This window comes from Hesperophylax consimilis, chromosome 28, assembly GCF_061612785.1.
Source record: "Hesperophylax consimilis isolate HC1 chromosome 28, BYU_Hcon_1.0, whole genome shotgun sequence".
Taxonomy (NCBI): Eukaryota; Metazoa; Arthropoda; class Insecta; order Trichoptera; family Limnephilidae; genus Hesperophylax; species Hesperophylax consimilis.
Window position 1 is genome coordinate 17,495,269 of NC_142863.1, and position 19,601 is coordinate 17,514,869.

The 19,601-nt window shown below is 32.7% G+C and overlaps 1 protein-coding gene across 23 annotated transcripts in view; it reads right to left on the reverse strand.

Moving 5' to 3' along the window:
* Nucleotides 1-19,601, reverse strand: part of shot (dystonin-like protein short stop) — a 644,554-nt gene that overhangs the window by 265,530 nt on the left and 359,423 nt on the right. For 6 of the 23 annotated variants that reach the window (XM_089648698.1, XM_089648714.1, XM_089648712.1 and 3 more), the window contains exon 1: nt 614-742. The exons of 10 other annotated variants lie outside the window; for them this stretch is intronic. The gene's annotated coding sequence lies outside the window, so the exon portion shown is untranslated. Of the gene's footprint in view, nt 1-613; nt 744-19,601 lie in introns of those variants that run through there. 7 more of the 23 variants (XM_089648707.1, XM_089648702.1, XM_089648703.1 and 4 more) reach the window with 2 other exon arrangements.

Sequence of the window (19,601 nt, forward strand, 5' to 3'; positions counted from 1 at the left end):
TTCATAGTTTGGTTTCCTAACCTTCAAACATAACTTCGAGAAAAAATGAACTTTAATGCATCTTTTACCATCTCCACAGACTAAACAGTTGTTTCTTGTAATTAAGTTGAAACCAGGAAGAGTTTTGTTTTAATATGATGTATCTATCTAACATGTCCCACAAGTCTAAACCTTTTCAAAGACCGCAACTTAAATAATAATGTAAACATCAAATTCAGTTTATTTTATGTTTAAGCTAATTTAACTTAAGTATTATTGGTAGCAGCAATTTTAGTCAAATTTATTCCAGTCACAACATCCCATAATATACTTTGTACAACTATTATTGTGCATTGAAGAGGTACATATAATTACATGTATAAACAGTACGGGGTCATATATCACAAACGTGACAAAACAAAAACCACGACAACATGTGTGCTGTGTGCTTCAGTAGGTAAGTCATTTGCATACAGAAACTCACACACTAACGAATAAATAATAATGCACAAAAAACCATAATAATTATAAAATCATCAACAAACTATAAAAACTGTTTTTGTCGATAGTTTTATTCTGCGTAAAAAGGGAACACGTTCAAATTTCAAAAAAGAAATTCGATCGTCAAACTAACTTCTGTCGTAATTCGAACGTCAAACTTTTAACGTAATTCGAACGTCAAACATCTATCGTAATTCGATTGTCAATCATTTGACGAAATTCTAACTTTTGAAAATGAAATGGAACACGGATTTGAAAATGCTTGTTGTGAATTGCGCTCCCGACGCGTGCGCATTGACAGGTGTGCCAGCACCGACTGGCGGCTGTTTCGCAAAGCTGCCTCTGACAGGTGGGCGTGACAGGAGGTGAGGGGGGGAAGAGATACCTTCTCAGTTGTTATTACCGTCCGGACGATTGTTTGGCTATTTCGCTCGGGTACCTCGCCGCCGGATGTAGAGATGCGCTCATCTTGAATAATTTATAAAACTTTTTAGGGTATTTTTTTATTACCAACTTCAAATGCGCATTTTTTTGTAACGTCGAATGAGGGAACATGGATATTTTTGTAATTCAGTCATGGAGAATACGTGGAAGTATATATTCGCGAAAGTTCTACAACATTGTGGCTATACATTTTATTTTATACTTAATGCAGAAAGGTAGGGATACTCTCAGTATCGCCATGGTGAAAGATCACCATTCAGAATCGAAACTTTTCTTGAAATGGTTTTATTCGTGTTTAGTGGCCAGCTCTGAATAGCCAGGTACTTCCTTCCGCATTAGAACAGACCGAGACCGTAGATGCTATAGCCCCACTGGCTCTAGCCGAACTGGCGCAGTTAGAACTCTCGTGTGGTACTCGCATTACAAAAAAAACTAAAGATTTTTACCACTTTTTTTTGCATTTAAATTGATATTTCTAAGCGCATTGTGAAAATGACGTCGCGAATAGTAAATAGTTGCTTTAATAATTTCAGAAAAACTAGTGAAAATTTCTTGATGTCAGAGCTCAAACTTCGAATATTTTATTATTGTTTTAATCAAACAAATTTTATGTTTTGACTCTTGAAAATGTAGGTCAATTGATTAATTCACAAGAAGTAGGAAAAATTGAGTATCATGGCAAACAATTAACCTTGACCACCAAATAGAGTATAGATACGCTTTCAGGAATGTTGAAGGAGAAAACGTTTTTGTTGAACTATTCAAATGTCATTAGTCTCATTAGATATTAAAAAAATATTTTGATTTTTGAACTAGATCAATTGGCGGAAGTCATAATAATGCATAATCAAGGTAATCTCAGGTAGATAATTTGAGTAAATTGTTCGAACGTAGCATGAGTCGCATTCACTCGGTTGGTTAAGTGGGTAGAACGTTCGCCTGCGAATTTAAGACGAGACAATACCCAAAATAAAGCCAGAATCTTAACGACGTAAGTGAAGAAGCCGTTCACAAAAATATGCGACGCGCGGCCCTTGTGTATTGAACAGACCTACGGTTGAATTTGCCCTGGCAAATCTCTAAAATAAAGTGGGAATCTTAACGACGTAAGTCATTGAGTCGTGTAATAACGATATTCGACGCGCGGCCCGGAGTAATGGACGGACCTACAGTCGACTTTCTTCTAGCAGGCCTAGATAATCGATCTTTCCGTGGGGTTTTTTTTAATTATTTCTGATGAACGAATTACTAAAATCTCAAATGTTTCTAGAGGGATTTTTCTGGAAGTTACTTATTCATCGTCTAGAAAAATAAAATCTGGTACTTATCGCTAATTTTACGATTGATAAACGTTTTATAAAATATTCAAAACGTTTTACATAAAATATTTTAATGGTAAAGTCCTTTTTTTATTCATCTTAAATATAAATAACTTAGATCCGTAGGAATCCATCGTCAGTGAAACCACTGAGCTATGTCGGCTTATTTCCAACCTGCCAAATGATTCAATATGTACTAGTACCTCAATCAACAATTACTGCTTATTATATTTTTTCACCTGTAAACAACCAACTTTATTTTTGTAGGAAAGTCTTTGTCAGTGCTAAATTTCTCACTAGATGGCGTCGAGACATATAATATCTTCATTTATTGGTGAAATATTTTTGACTTGTCAAACAGCCTATATTTAAAAATAAACTTGGGTATGAAATACACAAGTCACTATTCTTAACAGCGCGATTAATCAAAACAAAACTCAGCTAGGCATAGCCGGGACACGAACTTGGGAGGCAAATTGACATAACGGGTATCCTGATGGCTTCAAAAATAACCACCAGTTTGATACTGACAAAAAAAACACGTAAGTATGTAAAACTCTCCAAGCGAAGTTAAAGCATTGACATAAAATATACAGATCGGATTTTGGATTTAAAATATCACGACGCATCTAGCTTGGTAAAACCTTAACCGTGAGAAAAATGAGTATGGCTGATTTATTAAAATCCTGTTAAAAACGTGATGCACACTATTTCACTAGAAAATATTAGTATTTTTTTTAATGGTAAACTACTGTTTATAAGACAAGGTTTTTTGTGCATAGCACAAAGGATAACAAATTATTATAAGCAATAATTAATCGCCTAAAATATCTATACAAATTGAAAATATCTCCCGAGTAAATGTTTACAGGAGAAAAAATATAATAAGCAGTAATTGTTAATTGAAGTAGGTACTAGAACATATTGAATTATTTGGCGTGTTGGAAATAAGCTGACGTAGCTTAGTGGTCCAGAGCACCTGACTGGACATCAGAAGGTGCGGGTTCAATTCCCGTTGGAGCATTTATTTTTACTCGGGAGATATTTTCAATTTGTATTGATATTTCAGGCGACTAATTATTATTGCTTTGTCAAAATATTAGTACATTCAGAATATATCGGAACACGTATACATGCAGCTGCGCTTTTCGTGATTATCGACATTCTCGTAACACATTCGTGTTTTATTGATATTTTGTTAGGAAATCTGTCAATTCATTTGTTAAAGGCCTTAGTTAAGTGCAATCCATATTGCTGATTGGATCTAAATAGCCAGATACATACTTCCCAACCTTCCTCTTTCCCATCTCCTTCCCCTCCCCACTCCCAACATACCAACAACAAACTCACAACACACCTCAATTGGGGATGACATAGTTGCACTGCACGGAGAAAAATGTGAATTGCTAATTTATCAAAAATCTTTTCAAATTATTGATAATCCTGTTAAAAACGGGATTGCAGGTCGTTTCCTGATAAACTTTTATGAAATACCCAATATATCGGAACACGTGTTCATGCACCTGCCTGATTTATATACTAGGATATATATTAGGATTTTTATGACCACGTGTTCCGACATCGTGATAATACATTCGTATTTTACTAAAAGTTTATTAGGAAACCTATCAATCAATTCGTTAAGGGTCTGCAATCCTGTTTTTAACCGGGTTACAAATAATTTGAAGAGATTCTTAACAAATTAGTAATATTCAATGTTGGTAATTTTTCTCCGTGAGGCCGCAAACAGCAAAAAATTTTAGTTATTAATTACTTCACAAATATAGCGCTACAGGCTACAGTTTAAAACGAACATGTTCCTGTCTGAAAATATCCATGGCAGAAGAAAACAATTGCTGTAAAAATAAAGAAATGAAAAAAAAGAGTTAATAATCAATGATTAATTAATAATTATTGTATATCAACGGTCGTAAAGTGAGCCCAGTCACTGTGTATAGATTGCCAGTAGAAAGAAGGCCCTCGTAGTGTAAATATATTCAATGGTTCCTACCTAATAATTATTTTGACAGCGGCTTCCATGGTAGAGTAGGTAACTCATCATAATAGTTTCAATTAAAATATTAATTAAGAAATAATTATCAACAAATTAATTGCATTCAAAATTGGTAGGAAATAATTTTAAATGGTTTATAACTTGTACGGGATACGAAACTACAAAAAAATACATGAGTATTTCTCAAAATAAATGTACGTAACGAAAATTTAGTTACGAAATAGTGTTACGAAATAGTCATAAGACGTAACTAAATAGTAAACATAAGGCTTGTTTGCACAATGTCAAATTTTATTTTACTTTTTTTGATTATTTATTAAATTTAATTAGTTGTCGTCTTTTGTAAATGTAAGTAATTATCCTTTACTTTTTTATTTATTGTACATACTACAAACATACATAAACTTACGACCCAAATATTTGTATTTTGTTATACCAAAGGGGTTTAAAAAAAACAAGGGAGTATAAATAAATGTTTTTTAATCAAATTATCAGCTCCCAAATTGAAGTACCTAACACAATATTCAACAAATCTTAGTAAATTAAAGAACAGGCACTGTTTAAACTATTAAAAATTTAATAACATACAATTATTTAGTTTGAATCACTATCCATTAGCGTTTTATAAATTTCTTCCTCATCTTTATAATAATTGAAATCTTTCCAAGACACATTTGGTCAGTTTTTCAGTCTTTGGTTTATCACTCCGCTTTGGCGCATGAATATAGTCATTTAGTGATAGAGATTTAGAGATAAGGCCCTTACAAACCACTTTCTTTTTTGTATGTATATTTTACAGTTTTTCGTTTTTAAGATGGTCACTCCACATGGTTTATCTTTGATTTTGTTAGAATCTTCATTTTCACTACTCATATTTTCAATATCAGTGTTATTTTCTATGGCATTATTATTTCCTATTATAACATATCCGATTTATTATATAATCCAGTTTCAATGGGAATAGCATCATTATTAGTCTTAGTTTGTTTATGCAATAATATTTTCAGAATATTCACTTGCCTTTTCATCCGATTACAGCACTGTCTTTAATTCTTATTTCGACTTTTTAATCGAGTATTTTCTTCAGTCAGCTTTTGTAGTCTTTCCTTTAGGATTTTTTTGTTATTATTTCTACGTTCAAATGTATTATTGTCTTGTGTCGTAGGATTAGCCTTTTTCTTTCTTTCAGCTCTTTTATCATTGGCTTGTCTCCACTTTGCTCGTAGCTCTTCTTTTTCTTCTTCTGTAAGAATTTCTTTTTTATTTTTGATATTTTCTATAACTTTTGTTAAATGCTTTATTCGGATTTCCTCATATTTATTTATTATGTCTTTCTCTGTAAGCTATTTGCCTTTCGGCATTGGTTTTTGGAGGAATTCCCAAAAAAAAAGTTATGCTGTAGTTATGGTTTTATCAGAGTAAATAAAGATAAATTAATATTTAAATAAGCTTTTATAAAAAACTTAAGGCGCTTATAAATATTGTATAGAGCGCCTGTAGAACGGATAGTGTGTATGAGTGCCTCAAGCTTATTTAAAATAAAACCAGTATTGGACGGCTCAGCTAGATCTTCAAGTACTTGTCATTATGTATAATGCCATATAATCGCGATGATAAAACATACAAGTCCGACGACACCTGCTCTGCCATTGACCATCAGGAATTTCCAGCGCATCCTATGTATTACAACCTACCTACTTTCCAGCGCCATCAACAGATCTGCTCTATGGTGTAATAAATTTTATTTTTTTCTTATTATATCTAAATACATATGTATATTTGTGCATTGTGCATAATTTATTACATTATTACTAAACTTACATAAGACTTTCATAAAAATGCTAGACACACTTACAATATACTTACTTTTCTTAATCACGTTGTAACTGTGTACACTCAGCTTTACATTGAACTTTTTCGTTACGTTACGAAATTCATAACAAACGTTACGAAATTGTAATAAGAATTTATGTTATAAAAAGTCAATGGTTTGATAAAATTTAAAAGTGTTAATATGTAAGCTTAGCAATGTTCGTACCGCACATGTTTCAAAAAGATGAGTAGAAAAAGACTTACCGTTTTGTGAAAAAAGGCTAAAATATTTCCTGTTACGAAATAGTGGTCCCACTAAAGAAACACGTTGTTACTGATTTTAACAATTAATGTTATGGCGGAGAAGTCAGACCAACAACCAATCAGAAAGAGGCTAGTGTTGCCCATGTTAAATTTTACGAATGGGTTAAAAAATTACGGTGGAAGTACTAATAAAACGTAACTAAAGAGTAGTTACTAAAAAGTAAATGATGATGTCTCACTTTGTTTTTTGTGCATAAATTATTAATTTATTATGAAACCCCATAGAAAATTACCCTTTTACAGAAACTACATTTAATTAAGACCCTAAAACTTACAAAAAATCACATATTATAACGTTATTATCGCATTTTATGAAGTATAAACAAATGAGGTGGGTAAGGTGGCAATTTTATTTTGTATGGAAGGTAAAAATCGATATTTAAAAAAAAAATAAAATATTTGCGAATTAATACAATTGTAATGTTTATTTTTCGATATTGTAAAGCCTAATATTTATTCTACAAAATGGTGCATATTTTTTTTGTATGATTAATTAAAAACATGTGAAATTTTTGAACTGTTTGTAGGCACACTTTATTTTTCCAAAATGTACACTTTTTTTGAGAAATACTCACATAACGGTTAAAATAATATTATTTAGTTAGCGAAGGCGCAAACCGTGCAAAAAATGTTCAGTTATCGCACCGACAGCGCCATCTATGAATAGGAGCGAATACTATTAACGCGGAAAACGCTCATAGAGGTCTCTATATTATTACTGTATTTGTAAGAGCACGTAGCCATCTATCGGTGGAAAACCTAGTTATATATATTTTTTTTTTTTTTTGTATTAGGCAATTCACCCTAAATAGTTATATATTTCTTTATAGAAAAACTGAATATACGATCTTCGTATCATAATGTGAATATTTATAAACGATGCAAGACAGGATAATACAAGTAAGATTAAAATTGTTATCACATAAAAGCCCGTGAATCAATATTAATTTGATAATAGTATGTGAGATAATTATCAAAATAAAAATAAATTCATGTGAGGTTTTGTTTTTTACCCTCCGTTGATCTCTATCACTGAATGACAATGAGATTTTTTTTTGTAAATAAAATCAGGGTTTTAGGATCACAGGGGCCTATCTACAAAAACTTAGTTTTGAGATAAAAGTTGATATATATTGGAATTCTCTTATGCCGAACTGCATGCCCAACAGATTTATTGTTATTTATTTACAATTAACACATTAAATATTACACGAAGTTAATACAAGGAGAAATGTTACAATAAAAGATGCTATGACAAAAATTGGACACTAAAACAATAGAGATAAAAAATTATTATAAGCAATTATTAGTCGCCTGAAATATCAATACAAATTGAAAATATCTCCCTAGTAAAAATAAATGCCGCCGACGGGAATTCAACCCGCACCTTCTGATGTCCGGACAGGTGCTCTGGGCCCTGAGCTACGTCGGCTTATTTCCAACACGCCAAATAATTCAATATGTACAAAAATTATCATCAAAATGATAGTTCATCACATCTTTAAAAAAAAATATAAAGTCATGGAAAGTGATGAAACATAAACTTGATTAACTGGGTTAAGTTGGTTAAGTTAGGTTTAATTTTTTTTTCACTGTTTTTAATGACTTTATATCACTTTTTAAATGTGTGTTGACTTGTCACTGTGTTGAGTTATGATAGAACCAGAGATGTGCTTTATTTCAAATAAATCCATTTCAAATGGAAATGCAAAATGCAAAATTGGTATTTTCCATTTTGCATTTTAAATGCTTTTCTAAAAACCATTTTGCATTTTGCATTTTAAATGCTTTTCTCAATGCATTTTCCATTTTAAATGCTTTTTTGCAACATTCTTCCTACTATCTCCATTCATCTTTTTTTCATAAGCCCCAAATATCAGTCGGTCCTCAACCTCGCTATGAGAGATAATTTCCATGTGTCAAGTTGCTCCCTGGTAGGAGCCCTGGCAATTGAGTGATACCATTACAAAACATACTGATTCAAATACTGAACATGGGGCCATGACGCTGTAATATTAAATGTTAGATAGCAGTTTCTATGTTTTTACGTTGGCAACATTAGTCCCGCGCAATTTTTTTGTGGTTTCGTAATCTGTAGTCGTGGTGTTTTTGGATTTACCGTCATGTAATATGTTTGTTCTACATTGATGTCCATTATTAAATTACAAAATCGTTTAAAAATTCTTAAATCATTTTGATTGTTTGACCTGAGAAACCATTTTGCATTTTCAATGCATTTTGAAAATAGGTATTTTGCATTTTGCATTTGAAATGCATTTCTAAAAACCATTTTGCATTTTGCATTTTCAAATGGAAAAGTTTTGACCCATTTCCATTTTGCATTTCAAATGGTTTTGAGTACCCATTTTGCACATCTCTGGATAGAACCCATGTAGATATATCTACATAATATGTAGGTAGTTGATATTATATCTAAATATAAGTGAATTATCCAACAGATGTTGTGACAAGTAGGTACCAGGCAGGAGATACCTGGCCGCCCACAAGTGGCGCCGCCCACGGGTCAGGGCGGATTGCCGGTATGATAATGCGCCGCCCTCGGCTTCTCTGCCTGCTTCTACCTGCCTTAATTGGTGAGGTCTGGTGGTGATAATGGTGATAAAACTGTTGTATGTAATCCGATATCTCACGTAACAGAGTACAATGTACAATAGAAAGAATATTATAGAAGAATGCGAAGGACGACTTTAGTTGAGCTGCAGGAATTTTGAATGGAAATATAATTAATAATAATTTATTAACCCACTAGAGGATCCCGCAATGATTCACTATTGCTAATGTATTACTCAGGCGTCTCCGACTTTTTCCACCATTCACTTCTGTATACCACAATGTTACTGTTAAAAACTACATTACATCGAATTTAATTCTACTCCGTATCTCATTCTGGAGCAGAGATATTGAGTTAAGTACTCTTCGGGCGTCCCCGACTTATTCTACCACTCAAACCGCTCTCTAAACACTCCTGGCACTAATAAGAATAAACTTTGAAATTTTCAGCGATATCGGTCGACTACTTTTCGAGTTTTGCGAGCACGAACATGCGCAGACTGTATTTTTAAATATTAAGATAATTAAATGCGTAACTCTTTCTTTCTGATATACAAAAAAAGCTCAATCTCAAACATAGAAAGGCTGATTTTTTAAGTTATGGAGACAGTGGTAGACCTCGTGTCCATAAAAGTATGTAGGTATTCTGACGTCATAAGATTTGTAAGCAGGTACTTAAACACCTAGGTACGCTGGGTAGGTACCAACTTAATTATAAACCACGTATTTTAAATCTGGTACTTACCGCTATTTTATGGTTGAAAAACGTTTTATAAAATATACAAAACCGTTTTACAAAAAAATATTTAAATGGTAAGGTCATGTTTTTTATTAATCTTTAATATAAATTAACTTTCTTCCTTACAGGGATCGCTCTAGAGACATTTTAGATTTTAGTAATACGTTCATCAGAAATAATTAAAATGTGAGCGTCGAGTGAACCCCTTTATTAGAGTCTAGAATACTTGAAAATGTTTTTTTTTTACACGAGGAGGAAAATAATTTCCCTCGGGGACCTGTCATCTTTGGGGAGGCTGTGTCTGTGTCTTGAAGAGACCCGTTTCGTGGGAAGGAGAAAACACAGCCGAGAGAGCTGTTAGAGTCTTATGTCGCTTAAATAATGAAACCTGGCAACAAAATGAAAGATTTAAGATAGTTATCGTAAACACTGAGTTACCAGATAAAATATTACATGCGAATACGCAAATTACACGAAAGGCCGCGAGGTTCATAAGGTCAAGGAGCTCCTTATACAGGAATCGCAATGATGTAAGACTTAAGGGGGTCACAATTAAGTGTTAAATGAATCAGCCAAGCATTCCTTATAAGTAGATACCTGCACAAAAACGGTAAATATTTAATATCTACGGGTAAGAAGGTACTACGTCTAGCTACTTCTAAGCAAGAACAAGAGATGCCACAGAAATAAGCATTGTCTGATGCTGTTTTTAGTTAAATACATTATTTATTTATAGGAATCGTCAATGCCGATATGGCTCAGAGATGAATCTAAGACACGTGAACATTTTGTAGCGTCACGCGGACCAAGACATTTTCTTTTATTCAATTGTTTACGACAGGTAAATAATACATTTACAGTATATCTACGACTTCTTATTTAAGTTTTAACATAAAGCAACACTGAGTGTACGGAGGCATCATAAGGATGCACTATTCCTGTAAAACGTAGTTAACAATAATATTCAATGCCCAGAGTTGCTGAATAAGATTCAATTCAATGTACCTGCTCGTTCAACACGCTCTTCTGTCCTGTTCAGGGTGGATCAATGCAAAACGAACTCTAAGCAGAATTCTTGCCTGAACAGCAAATGCAATAATTGCAAAAGCGTATTATCCAAGGTTGATATTTTCAGTTGCGAACTTACCAAATACAAGAGGTCCATAAAAGAATATTTCTCTGATGTGTTACGTCTCTATTGTTTATATTTCTATTATGATTTGATTTATATCTACAACCTCTCTCTATGGCTATAAATGTATTGATAAATGTTTTGTTTTGTAAATTTTTCGTTTGATATAGACTTTTGTTTTGTATAAATTTTTGAATTGTGATGTTTGGTAATAAGTTGGGTTTTCAAGCGATAGATGGCACCAGTCATACAGCTTACTCAAGAGTCCGACAGATGTCGCTAGAGTGTAGCAATTGCCTGTGGGATATTATTGCCAGACAACAAGCTTCTAGAAACAGAGAATTACCAACCCTCGGGTAATGAACAGTGTAGCTAAATCCAGACTTATTTATTGTAACGTAAATAAACTTAATTATTGTAAAGAACCTTTTACTTAATCAAAGAGTTCCCAACACGGAAATCTGCAAGTAAAGGCAGAGATATAACAATATTCCTTTCTTACAAATTTAATTTACTTATTCCTTATTATGCAACTAAAAAGAGAGAAGAAGAGTACTTCTTAAGAAGAGATGCCGGACGAGGACGCGTGGAGGCGCATCTCAAACGAAGTCTCCGACTTCCCGACCCAAATAGAAGATGATGATTTTTTGAAGAAATTAAAGACATAAGGTTCGCCATGTCTGCGATAGGAGACAGTCTATAACCAATCGGGCTCATTAGCATGAACATACGCCACAAAAGGCTACGTCGGTGAACACGGCTTTGTTGTGGGCTGTGGGGCATTGTTCTGGCGCCTCACTCGAATAATAATATTATGATCATTTTTGTGTCCATTTTGTGTTTCATTTTCTTTTCCCATAAGTTGAGGTTCAGTTCGGCAGTTCGGCTTGCGTATTTATACGTAGCATAAAGTGCCGCGAAATCCATAGCGGTTTTTTGACATTTGTGCCCTATCCGGCGAAATAGCAGCGAATTCGCAGGTAGTTGACGGCCTCCGTGGTCGAGGGATAAGGTTGCACGTTCAAATCCCGGCGTGCGCAAGAAAATTTTGTTTTATGAATTTGTGTTATTTTAAAATTTATTCATATTAAAAAAATTATAGCACAAATAATGAGAATGGTAGCAGAAGTCCGAGGAAGACATGGCACGATCCAATTAATCAGATACTTGAGAAGGGCCATGTATAGAGTCATATTAATAGAAGAGTGTGTATGAGACGATGTGTGAATGTAAATGAAGCAAGGAGTGTGTGCTCAAACCGAGTTGTTTGGCGGTCCGTCCTCTCTGACTACCCCTGCGGGGAAATGGCATGATGGTTAGTTAGTTAGTTATATCATATTTGCGGCACCTTCCGGAGTGGAATATTTTTTTTTTTTTAAATTTGCCGGTAACCCGGGTGTTTATTGACATCAATATTTGTTTACAAATTATGTGCGCTACCCGACTCACTAGACAATATCTGTTCTGATCCGGGTAGCAGTATCTACCATTACATATATCAATAATAATAAAAGTGAATAAAAATACAAAGTAAATAAATAAAAATACAAAATACAGGAAAAAGAAACGTAATTAAAAAATAAAAGATTACCTAGATAAAATAATCTAAATATAAATTATTACATACATATGTAACAGTAATTGAACTTTTTTAATTTTTTATTTTTTTTATTTTTTTTTTTTATTTTTTTTTTTTTAGTGTGAATCAAATAATCAAATAATTGAACATTTTTTGGTGTGAAAGTTCTTTTTTTTTTTTTTTAATATGCCATATAAAAATTAGCACGGAATGTTTGAAAGTAACTTGTTAATGCAATTTCTTTTTTTGTTCATTAGCCACGTATTAAAGTATTTATATGTACATTTTCTGTTGATTTGAGTTGTATGTTGTGTTTCTTTTAAGAAAATATTGAATATGGAAGGTGCGAGGTAAGATTCATGTTTTTTAGCAAGAGTGGATTTAATTATTGGCACTTGTAAATGATTGTTAGATTTAGCTCTAGTGTTCTGGGAGTGAGATATGTGTGAAGGTGACGATTTTATGCAATTTGTATGGATAATTTTTTTTATGAATAGCTTCCTGATATCAAGTATTTTATTTTTAATTAAAAGATTTTCAGTGGGATAAAGATATGGTTTTTTGAACATAGTTCTAATAAGTGCTTTATGAGCTGTATTAAGTAGCTTGATGTATGTGTCTGCGGCACCACCCCATGCCGATATACCATAAATTAAAATGCTTTGACAAAGGGAAAAGTAGACATTTTTTAGTAGTTTAAGTGACATAATGTTTCTAATCGTTTTAAAAATGTATATTTGTTTCCGGATTCTCATTGCAAGTGAAATTATGTGAAGTTCCCATTTTAGTTTGCAATCCACTGTTAAACCAAGATACTTAATATTATCCGAATGTTCAATTTTTTCGCAGTCGCAGTTTTTGGTTTGTGATGTAGTACATGGATACAGGTGTAAAAGCGGGATACTCTCAGTATACTCTCAGTATCGCCCTGGTATAAGGCTACCATTCAGAATTGAAACATTTTAGCAGCGAAATGGCTTTAGCCGTGATTGGTAACCAGATCTGAAAAGCTAGGAACTCCCCCAAACTTCGTCTTCTCCGACTCCTTCCCCTCCCCACTACTTTCAGCCTCACAACATTCCCCAATTGGGTATGCCATAGTCTCACTGGCCCTAGACGGTTAGGACTTACCGTATTTAACTCGAGTTTACGATATTTTTAACCTTAAAAAATGCTTCAAAATTATGAAGGAAATTTTTTTTTCGAATATTATTCTAGCTTGTCATTTCGTGACTTATAATATTACAAATATTATGATTAATTTATCTATATTAATAATTCTGTCTTAAATGTCATAATATCAATTTAAAGTCATAGAATTATATTTATTTACAGTAAAGCCTGACATGACTTATTTTTATTGTAAAGAACGCAATTTTTATAATTCTTTGATTTTAGGTTTCTTATTCTAGTAAATCTAGGCCGAAGATGAAATTTTTTGTGTCCAATTTGAAAAAAAAGTCTATTAAAATATGTTTCCAAAAAGGCGAAGACTTGTCTCCAAAACATATTTAATGCTTTAGTTGCCGAAAAATATTAAAAAAGGCGCAATTAATATATGTTTATTAAAATGATCACATAAAAATAGACCTTTTTGGGACCTCTATGCGATGTCACCAGTCTCCCGGTTGAACTCACTGTACTGCATGTTTCCGGACACCGTGTACGTATATTACTATCACTGCTTTAGCAATAATAATTTATTATATTCAGCGAGTTTCGTTTGATTTAATTTGCGGTTATTAAAATTACGATCTATTGTTAACAAACCAATATAATAAATACTTAATACCTTCACTAGAAATATAATGTTTACGACTGTAGTCTGACGGAAACGAAGGGGTATGCAATTAATTTGGAGAACTCCGAGGTGTATTGTAATAACTTATTACCTACATCCATATTGGACAAAAAGTAGACAGTGAATAACTTTAAATGCCATTAAAAGGAAGCTACAAGCCAAAAATGTGTATATTCTTGGTAAACCTTATATTGTCGGTAATATGCATTAAAATCGCTTGACAAACGGAGTCTAGAGACGTTCGATTTCAAGCACAAAACCGGTTTTTATTTAATTTTGTAATTTATTTTTTTATTTGTATTCTACTCAAGCGAAACGATAGGAAAACCTTCAATTTATCTAAAGCATATTTTTTGGTATTCGTAATGTACACCAATTCGTTATAAAGATTAATCAAAATAGTGATTTGGCACTAAGCTTCGCCTTAAATTGTATAACTGCATGCTATATGGAGAAAAATTAGTATGGTAAATTGGTAATCCGGTTAAAAATAGGATTTCAGGCATTTAACGAATGAATTAACAGGTTTCCTGATAAACTTCTAGTAAACTACGAATATAATATCACACGACAAAAAAATAGTATTGCTAATTTATTCGCAATCTGGTTAAAAACGGGATTGCAGACTCTTAACGAATTAATTGATAGGTTTCCTGTTAAACTTTTAGTAAGAGGAATGTATTGTAACGATATCGGAATTAAAAAAATCATTTCGTCACTATATATTATCAAGGCAAATGCAGGTTCATGAACACGTGTAATATATTGATTAGGAATTAACTAAAAGTTTATTAGGAAACGTCCTGGAATCCCGGATTATTAATAATTTTAAGCGATTTTTAACTAATCACCAATACTTATTTTTTACCGTGCACGATGTCGGGACACGTATTTTAACGCGTGTTCCGACAGTATATTCAATAATACATTTGAAATTTACTAAAATTTTATCAGGAAACCTGTTAATTCATTTGTTAAAGGGCTGCAATCCCGTTTCAATCGGATTACAAATAATTTGAAGATACAATTAACACATTAGCAATACTCATTTTTCTCTGTGCACCTACTTTGAAACAACCTGCTGATAATTCACCAATAAACAAACTAAAAAAAAGATTGATAAAAATGAAAAGTACATAATTTTTTCAAACCTATACACCTCAAACCAAACTAAACACAATTTAATTAACATGTAGGTATATTATGTTTTTAGTTCTACTAATTAGATTATTATTCTATAATTATTTACTAACGTTTTTAATGTCTATTAAAAAAAACAGTGCTACATAATTTACAGAAGATATAATATATATTTCACCTAATTTTGTACATAAAATATACCAACATAATAAAGCTAGGTTTGTGTGTGTGGGGGATGCGTCATTTAGTTATTTTTTTATGTTTATTCAAAAATATTCAGTAAATATTTTCAGTGTTTTTTATCTTGAATTAATTGTTTTTGTTATTTATATTTCGGATAATTTCTGGTCATGAATTAAAAAAATTTACTTCAAGTTATTTATAGTTTAATTGCTCCATTGTTTTTTACGTTTTGGAGTTGGGAGTATTGACGTACTTGTATTAAATAATTAACTGCATCGTTAAGTACACTTTAGTATCCTTTTCCTTACACGAAATCGTTACTACATTGTGTCTATGTAATACTTTGATGTACTTTAACTGCTACTAACCTAATGTTTATACAACACAACAATATCCTCCTTGAGAATCTCAAGGATGAGGCTGTGTTTTTACTTATGACAGCATTATAATACTTAATATAAAACATGGGAACAACTCAGCATAGGTTCTCCTAGTGAGATGTTCACAAACACTACTACTAACCCACACAGATAGTGATTATCAACATGTTTTGTACAACTGGTACTTATTATGTAAACTGTATTTAAGAGAATAGAATAGAAGAAGTAAATATAAGAATAAGAACTAAAGAAGAATAAAAATAGATAAAATAGAAAGAAAAGTCCAAGAATTAACAGTTAGCAAGACGTTAGTCACAAATCCGGTTACAGACATGACAATGCGTCATTACCGGAAATGGCCACCACACAATCTAATGCTTCGTATACATACGCGAGCCGAACTGCCGAGCTGAACCTCAATTCATGGGAAAGGAACGAAGCAATCGCAAATGGCGCCAAACGCCGCTTGCAGATGCTTCGTTACTTTCCCGTAATTCGTGGATCGGTTCGCGTTTAGGTTCGAAAATGTATACGGACCATAATAATTCATACATCTGGTACTTTGGTAGTCAGTTACGATCTCGTGGTCCCCTGGTACCTGGCTCGTAATAATATTAGAATCTATACCTCAATTTACCGTTACCGCGGCGACGAGAGGCTTTACTGTGCTGCTGAGAGCCGAAGATTAAAATAACCCCTGAGGGGGTTACATCATTTTATAAGCCGTGGTGATTGTCGATAATATAGGAATCCGCGGCGGTCATCGATGTCGATTGATCGGTATTCGAATTTAATGAAAATTTATTTTAAAAATGTATATCACTATTTTGATTAATCTTTATAACGAATTGATGAATACCAAAATGCTATAGATAAATTGAAGGTTTTCCTATCGCTTCGCTTGAGTATAAAACAAATTTAAAAAAAAAGAAATAACTTAATAAAAAATATAAATGTAAACTACTAAAAAATATATTTTTCAATAGAAATGTATAAACGCGTAAAGTAAACAACTTATAATACAGTATTATAGCTAAGATTATCTGTGACAGTTTCACTTGATTAACTTTTTTGCATTCTTATAAAATTATTTACAAAATAAATAAAAACCAGTTTTGTGCTTGAAACCGAACGTTTCTAGACTCCGTTTGTCAAGCGATTTTAATGGCTATTACCTACAATATAAGGTATACCAATAATATAAACATTTTTGGCTTGTAGCTTCCTCTTAAGCTAAAGGGAGTATAGCATCCCCAATGGGAGGCTTAAGGTAATTGGGAAGGGAAAAATAAGATGGGCAAGTACCTGGCTAAACAGATCTAGTAACCAAACATGGCATTATTAAAATATATATATATATATTTTTTTTTTAATAATACATCTATGAACGTTATAGATACCTTTAACTCCGTTAAGGGGATACATAAAAGAATTTACAATCTGCTCTTTCATAGATGGCGCTAATTTAATTATTTTAGGAAAAAAAACACTTCTGCAAGTTATGTTTAAAAATATTAAGATGAATTATTTATTTGCGCCTGTAAATACGCAATACGAATATGAATAAATAGTTTTGTCCGTACACAAACTCAATATTTTCGAGAAAGGTATACAAATACAATAATGTATCGGGATTCAATCCAATATTGTATTTATATGCCTTTCTTGAAAGAATTGAGTTTGTATCAGGACAAAACTATTTATTCATATTGTGTGTATGTACGGATGGAAACAAATAATCCATCTTAATATTTTAAAGATAACTGTTTGATAAGTGTTTTTGCTAAAATAATTAAATTAGCGCCATCTATGAAAGAGGAGATTAGGAATTCTTTTAAGTATACCCTTAATCGTCAGTTCTCGGGATAGGTGGTAAAATGGATGTACATCGATACATGTGGTCGGTCGGTCGGTCGGTCGGTCGGTCGGTCGGTCGGTTAGTCGGTTGGTTGGTTGGTTGGTAGGTGACATCACTGTCTGAAGACCCAACCATAAGGAGAACAGCAAACGCAGAAGACTCGAAAACATTGCGTCATCGACGACAAACAAAATAAACAAGGTGTTGGAAATGTTTGACATATTAATATATTCAAAGTATTCGGGCGTATCTGGAAAAAACTTGAATTTACAAGACATGCCATACTTTTGACTCCAACTCGACTAAATAATGCGATATTTCACTGTTGTACTGTAAATTCAACTCGCTCGCATACCTCAGGAAACAAAGTGTAAAATTGTACTAAACGACATTTTGTTGTTTTTTTTTTTCATTTGCTGGTTCAGTAGGATAGTATCAATCTTTCCTCATACTCGAAATATCTATAAAACAAATTCTTTTCGGGTTGAACGAAAAAGATCTGCTTAATGACCTTCAAAGCATTGCAAGGAATGGCGCCAGCCTATATATCGAAACCATGTATTCGACAAAACTTAAGCAATAGACAGCTTACTCTAAGGTCAGCAGATCTAGATGTTAGTAATCGTCTAATCGAACTTTCTAGGTCAAATTGAGCCGTTTACTATGATCGTTCTTTTAGTGTAACAGGCCCTCTCATCTGAAATAGACTTCCCTCAGCTCTTACTAATCTCCAGAATTTGGCTGAATTTAAACGAGCTTTATAACAAAATTATTTAAAAAAATCTTACCATTCATAAATTTTAATTTCTTTTCAATATTTTATAATAAGCCATATTCTAAAACTACCGGAAATTGTTTGGTTTCGGTTGTCTCCTTATTGTACCTTTTTAAAGTGTCTGCTCAGAAAATTCTCATTTCTGAGCACAAACTGCCTCCTGTTTTATATTATTTTTTAGTTTTAATATTCTTGTTTTGTCCTGTCCTGCTGTTATTGTTATTCTAAGTTTTGTCATCACTTTGTATAAACAGTGTATTTAGTGTTATAATATTAGATTTGTATTGGGTAAGGCACACTGTAGGAATAATTTTAAGAACCACTAATACTGAATTACCATTTTTTAAAGTTTGTTATACGAGTAGTTAAGCGCACTTGAAGTGAAATGACACTAAACTGCACTATATAAATGCCATGTTATTATTATTATAAATGTAAATTAGTCTTAAACGACAGCCACGTAGCACAGTTTTACATTAAAATAAAAATAATATATTTCTACCTTGTTTTGTAGTGTAAAGCTATCCTATGTAGGTACTTGGCACAGTTTTACTTTCAACATTGTAGCGCCTGGTGAAAAATCACCATTAAAATTTTCTCGAACTTAATTTAGCCGTGTTTAGTGTCCAGTTATGAATAGCTAGGTGCTTCCAGAACTTCCTCTTCCCCATTTCCTTCCCCACTGCCTTCAGCCTCACAACACGCAGGTATAACAACCGCACAAGACTATCACTGGCTCCGGGTGGTAAGATCTCTTGAGCAGTATTCAAATTTAAGGCGATGCCATACGTAGTAATGCAAAATCATGTGTTTTAGGTTTGAAAATTTGGTCGCCTAGAAATGTTTCAGATGCTTTAATTAAATACTTCGAGTAGAATACATCTTGGCCTTTGAAATAATCGAGTGTTTTTTAGATAAGTCTTTTCATAAGCCCAGAAAAAAATAATGTAAAAAGCCTATGAAAACTGCTTTAAAGTTCAAAATCTCCTACTTACGAACCCATTTTCGGTTATGATTTTATTGTATAATGTGGAAAATTAAGTTATCTAT